At 41.3% G+C, this 6,697-nt stretch overlaps 1 gene segment (V, D, J or C); it reads right to left on the reverse strand.

The window, feature by feature from the left end:
- Positions 1-322: 322 nt before the first annotated feature.
- On the reverse strand, positions 323-5,464 carry LOC311109547 (Ig lambda-1 chain C region-like). The segment is given in 3 exons: positions 5,432-5,464; positions 2,016-2,067; positions 323-906 (listed from the first exon to the last, which is right to left on the reverse strand).
- Between the last annotated feature and the right edge of the window lie 1,233 nt (positions 5,465-6,697).

Below are 6,697 nucleotides of genomic sequence, written 5' to 3' on the forward strand. Positions count from 1 at the left end.
TACTATCTACTTCACTTGCTTTGGCAATGTTAACACACGTTTCCATGCCAATAAAGCCCTTAAATTGAATTGAAATTGAAATTGAATTGAGAGAGAGAGAGAGAGAGGGAGAGAGAGAGAGAGAGAGAGAGAGAGAGAGAGGGAGACTGAGCATGACCAGCAGAACACCTACAACAAACAGTCACTATAGGACAGATGACATATCTTACTCACACTTGGAGGAGAAATATAGTTATGACAGAAACTACAACCTAGCTGTAGCTACATTTCCATTCGTTGTCACAGTAAATCAAATGAGTCAACTAATCCATCATGTTATTTTCCAAATCAAACTTTATTAGAACTGAGGCAGATAGAACATCACAGTAACAGTCTGAGTAGAGAACACATAGAAGTCTCCTCTACTCTATACAAAACACATTACTACCCAGACTGTGGTCTCCCCAGCAGTACTAGAGTTTACTCAGGACACTACTCTAACACTCCAACACACTACTACTGCTCCAACCAGGCCCCAGCACAGACCAGAGCCTCGTCTACTCCTGCTTCCCCAGACAGAGCTCCTGTTGTGGGCCTCCGGTAGACCCTAGCCCAGACACTGGCTCCTGCGAAGGGGGGAGGCCTGGGTGTGTTGGAAGTGGGAGACCCTGCAGGTGTAGAGCTCTCCCTGCTCCCAGCCTGCCTTGCTCAGGGTCAAGGTGCTGCTGCGTCTGTAAAGGCCTTCCTTCTCTTCTTCTGGACTGGTCACGACCCCCTTGCTCACCTCCAGCCCGTCCACCTCCCAGCTCACCAGCGCCCCCTGAGGGGAGTAGCCAGTCAGCAGGCAGGCCAGTGTGGCAGAGCCCCCAGAGAGCTGCTCAGAGGAGGGGGGGAGCAGAGACACTGTGGGACTGACAGTAGGACCAGCTGGAAAGGAGAGAACGTTTTAATGTTACATTCCATAGGAGAGAGAAATAGAGTGCTCTATAAAATACATAACTTATTAAGGTTCACAGAGAACACAACACCAACCAACTCAACAACAATTACATAAATGCACAATAAAGTACATCACCGTTGCTCTTTTTTTTTTTGTCATGCATTTGCTCAGCCTATGAAATATCTTTGCTGTAAAAGGTACATGGACCCCATTCATTAAGCAATCTTATCGCCCAATATCACTGCTAAATGCAGATATGAAGTAACTTAATACTCTGCTGTGCGTTGTGGTGCACCTTCCGTGTTCCATACTTCACTAACGCGTTTGTGCCATTTAAAGTGGCAATCTGCTGTTCAAACAACAACAAAGCAGCCAACCCCACCAGTGTTTTTGTTTTGGTAAACAGCTGAGGGATGGAGCTTGAGAAATGTAACCTCTCTCAAATTCATAGACAGAGCTATGGATGCAAGGACTGACCATCCATAAGACACAAATTATCATTTCAACCATGTTGTGAGGCTAAATAGTGTTTGTTTAAAATTACATTGTTCACAAACAATTGAGTAAAGCATGATTCTATTTTGGGTTCTGATAAGAGTATGGTAGTTGAACTAAGCTCATGAAGCATATAAAAAATATGTATTTATATTCTTCAAGAATCAATCGATATCTATTATTATCTATCAAGTTCCAAAAAGGATGTAGCAATCGCAGATTGCCCTTTTAAAGTCGGTCCACTTTACCATAATATCAGACAAGAAAACAAGGTTTGCTAGGGACCAGAACTTGTTCTGTTATATTCATAATATTCTCTGTGTAATTCACTAGTCATAGCAGGGAACTTAACCTAATTAAAGCACTTTGAATAAAAAATCTGTTTCTTTTGTATAATTTGTTCAATGTCAGGTTGTGTGGCTGCGTAACTGAAAATCTCCAACTGACTGTAGCTACTAGTTTCCATTCTAAACCCTCCATTCTAAAATAAATACTAATAGTGGGGTTTCCTTTACAGAGTTTGAGTCTTAAAATGTCTGGTCTTCAGTATGTCTATATTCTGTAGTGTTTTGTAAGAAGTAGTTAATTAAAAAACACTTACTTTTCAGCAGCAGTTTGGTCCCTCCACCGAACGTGTACCACTGTGAGACAGTCTAGTTAAGATGTTGTACAAAAACCTCCTTCACACAAGAGTGAGCACACCCTGCACTAACAGAACCACTCATATAGCTCCACACAGCTTTGTAGAACTTTGATATACTCATAAAGCATTACACATCTTTACACACAATTACAGTATCAGTATTTGAATCTCTTAATATAGGAAATATTATAGCAAGTAATTAGCATGTTTTATCATTTACATTTACATTACATTTGAGTCATTTAGCAGACACTCTTATCCAGAGCATCTTAGTGCATTCATCTTAAGATAGCTAGGTGGGACAACCACAATAATTAAGCACGTTATGTACCTATAGCATACTCTGATTAATGAAGTCACTGATTTGAGCCTCTTCAATGTCTCTTCACCCAAATTCACTGCAAAATGTTTTTTTTATCCAATTATATCATATGTTATCACATTGCATATGGGCAGAGTGAGACATTGTCATTTGAGGCAAATATCAATATTGACAATTGTGCCATTTTACTGTCAACAACAGAAATATAAAGCAATTCACATGATTATTATTTGCAGATTCATCATCTGTCTTGAGGTAGGGTATTTCCATAGAGAAGGTGCTTTGCATTGGCAGCTCATGCTTCAGTGCTCTGGGAGTGTTTAAAGCCCTGGGAGTTTCAGACTGCAGGACTGAGAGCGCTCCTTCAACACAACAGAAACCACGACAACCATGACTCTGATCACCATCTTCATCTGGACACTGGTCTGCTGCTGCCTCACAGGTCTGTTGTTTTCTAACTCTTACAATGGAAAAATGACATATTGTTGAGTACCTTGTATAATCATTGAAATGGCTCTCAATTAATAAATGTCCCGGCATTATATAATGAAATATAAATGATCTCTTATTTATACTCGTTGATCAATTTATATTTTTCTTCTTCAGGATCCAGAGGTCAGGTGACTGTGACTCAGCCTCCTGTAGTGACATTTTCTCCAGGAGACCCCGTCACTCTGACCTGTACAACCAACCCTAAAGTGTTCAAATGGGATAGTGGAGGTGAGGGTGCGTTCTGGTATCAACAGAGACCTGGAGAAGCTCCCAAACTCCTGATAAAATACGCAAAGAACCTGCTAGATGGGATTCCTGCTAGATTCAGTGGCAGTGGGTCTGAGAGTGACTTCACTCTGACCATCAGTGGAGTCCAGGCTGAAGATGCAGCAGTTTACTACTGTAAGAGTTTCCACTATCCCAATAGTGAACGTTTGTTCACACAGTGATTTAGAGCCGTACAAAAACCTCCTGCATGAAATGACACACATCACTGGTCCACTGAACACAGAACTAAGGGTCTTGTGATATGACATCACCAAGTATAACCACTTTACTAACTCACAGAAATAATGGTTACAGACTAGTTTCATAACCCTCCCTACCTCCCATGGCTACAAATATCCTCCTTATCAGAAAGATACAGGTAAAATAGTCCTATTGAGGATGAATAATCCATATCATGTCCACATAAAATCATGTGTGAAGCAAAAAGGTTGGTATGCCTCAATGCTTGGTAGATCAACCAGACACACAGCTGACCAACACTTCTGTGGAGCAGTATAGTGTGTGTAAGTGCATGTGTGTGTGTGACAGAGAGAGAGCCCTGTGAAACAGAAACTTAGATTTGCGTGGCCCCTCTCCCAGAATAGAGCAGTACACTCCCCAGATGTTCCCCCATCCTTAACACCACATCAGAACTAGACCAGAGGAGGTTGGCCAGTGGACATCCGACAGACTGGCAGAGGGTAAAAGTTCAACGTCATACGCCAGACTCATCATGAATTCATCAGGAATCATCCCTGAGCCAGATTAATCAGGAATTCATCAGGAAGCAGCACTGAGACAGATTCATCAGGAATTCATCAGGAATCAGCACTGAGCCAGATTCATCATGAATTCATCAGGAATCAGCACTGAGACAGATTCATCAGGAATTCATCAGGAATCATCCCTGAGCCAGATTAATCAGGAATTCATCAGGAAGCAGCACTGAGACAGATTCATCAGGAATTCATCAGGAATCAGCACTGAGCCAGATTCATCATGAATTCATCAGGAATCAGCACTGAGACAGATTCATCAGGAATTCATCAGGAAGCAGCACTGAGACAGATTCATCAGGAATTCATCAGGAATCAGCACTGAGCCAGATTCATCAGGAATTCATCAGGAATCAGCACTGAGACAGATTCATCAGGAATTCATCAGGAATCAACACTGAGCCAGTTTCATCATCAATTCATCAGGAATCAGCACTGAGACAGATTCATAATGAATTCATCAAAAATCAACACAGACAGATTCATCATGAATTCATCAGGAATCAACACAGACAGATGGAAGTCCTTCATCCCAGTCTAGAATACCTCCAGGGTCACTGACAGGTCAGCAAGGGTCAGAGGTCAACAGTTCCAAAGTCACACGCTCAGACAAACACACAACCTCCTAATGCCTCCACCAGGACCTGTCCTGTACCGCACTGCAGCATCTCCCAGACCTAATCCTGAGTAAACTAGACTGGACATCAGTCAGAGGATAACAGTAACCTCCAGGTGATATGTCTGACCTAGCAAGGTCATAGGTCAGATATGAAAGGTTGCACCTTGCCTCTGTGCCAGTACGTTTAGGACATTACAGAACATAACCATTCCTTACATCACTGGAGTCTGAAGCGGTGTATGTTCTCTGTATCCCAGCTTTCTCCTCCATCACAACTAGGAGATCTGTCACAACGTTATTTTTCATTCAGAAATGCCTCATAATGGTTATGAAGTTGGGCAAACATTGTTATAGTGGCGCCGTGTTGAACTTGTTAATTTCCGGCTGTGTAGCCTACACAAACACAAATCAAAACAAAATGTTATCGTCAAGTAAACAAGCAATAAAACGTAAAAATATTTTGTTTGGTTAAAGCTTGATGTATTTTCCGCGTGTGCCTACAAGCTGCTGGGCATATGGTTCCAGGCGAAGAGAAGCGAATGAGCGAGTGGGAGGAGTTTGATTAAGATACAACCAATCAGAAAACTATTTTGTTGCCACCTAGTTGAAGCAACAGATGATGACATTCACTTTTTATTGCCAGCAGTAAAATTCAGTTAACCATTATGCTACTAATATCTGGTGACTTTGATACTGTTCTGTCATTGCACGCCTGTCTAGATATGAATGTCAAAAGCGATAAAAGAGCTTGCTGGCCCAGTCTGTAATCCAACCAACAGCTGACCCTGAAACTGTTTGACTAATAACTCTTTATTTTCTGTCTGAACCATAGACTTAGATAGACAACATCATTATTGTATCTGTCCCATTATGGCGTCTGTGAGAGCACAGGCAGTACCATTGAGGCCATCTCCATTGTGAAGTCATCCATTTTCTTCCTCTACTACTTCTACTGGTATACAAACTAAATGGGTACATACTGCCACCTAGAATGTGTTGTTTGAACAAGTATGAAGCCAAGGCTGGCGATTTACTGCCACCTCCAGTAATGATATCTTTCCTCATTAGTGTAATTCATTGGCTGATCACTCCTGATGACCAGGATGGATTTATGTGATCCTTCCTTAATCCACAGGAAGTCCCACCCAGTTGACTACTTCAAAATGGTGGAATCCCTCAATGGCAATGTCCATGCAAAAACGGTTATATCCAGCTGAGGCCTCAATCATTCTTTATCGTCTGAACTGAACTTCAGCATGATGCCATTTTAGCACAAGGCCCACCCATGCTGCACCACTTCCCAGTCATGTGAAATCCGTAGATTAGGGCCTAATGAATTTATTTCAATTGACTGATTTTCTTATATGAACTGTAACTCAGTAAAATCGTTGAAATTGTTGCATGCTGTGTTTATATTTTAGTTTAATATAGAATTGTCAAAGACTCCAGTCACCCAAGTCATAGACCGTTCTCTCTGCTATCGCACGGCAAGCGGTACCGGAGCGCCAAGTCTATGTCCAAAAGGCTCTTAATAGCTTCTACCCCCAAGCCATAAGACTGCTAGACTGCTGAACAATTAATAAAATGGCCACCCTGCCCCCCTTGTTTTTACACTGCAGCTACTTCCTGTTTATTATCTATGCATAGTCACTTTACTCCTACCTACATGTACAAATTACTTTGACTAACCTGTACCCCCGTACATTGACTCGGTACCGGTACCCACTGTATATAGCCTCGCTATTGTTATTTTGTTGTGTTACTTTATATTTTATTTACTTTAGTAAATTTAGCAAATATTTTCTTAACTCTATTTTCTTATAACTGCATTGTTGGTTAATGCTTGTAAGTAAGCATTTCACTTTGTATTCGACACGTGACCAATTGTATTTTATTTCATTTCAATAGCAATACACTAGTATTGAATGAATACACTTACATGTAACTAAATACTATGGTCAATTACAGGCCTTCCACACATGTATTAAGCTATTGTATTCCACGTTTAAGATTAATGTGTTTATGTCATTGCATTAACAGTTTCATCATCTGTCCTGAGGTAGGGTATTTCCATAGAGAAGGTGCTTTGCATTGGCAGCTCATGCTTCAGTGCTCTGGGAGTGTTTATAGCCCTGGGAGTTTCAGACTGCAGGACTGAGATCTG

This window comes from Coregonus lavaretus (genome assembly GCF_964263955.1).
Source record: "Coregonus lavaretus genome assembly, chromosome: 35".
NCBI lineage: Eukaryota > Metazoa > Chordata > Actinopteri > Salmoniformes > Salmonidae > Coregonus > Coregonus lavaretus.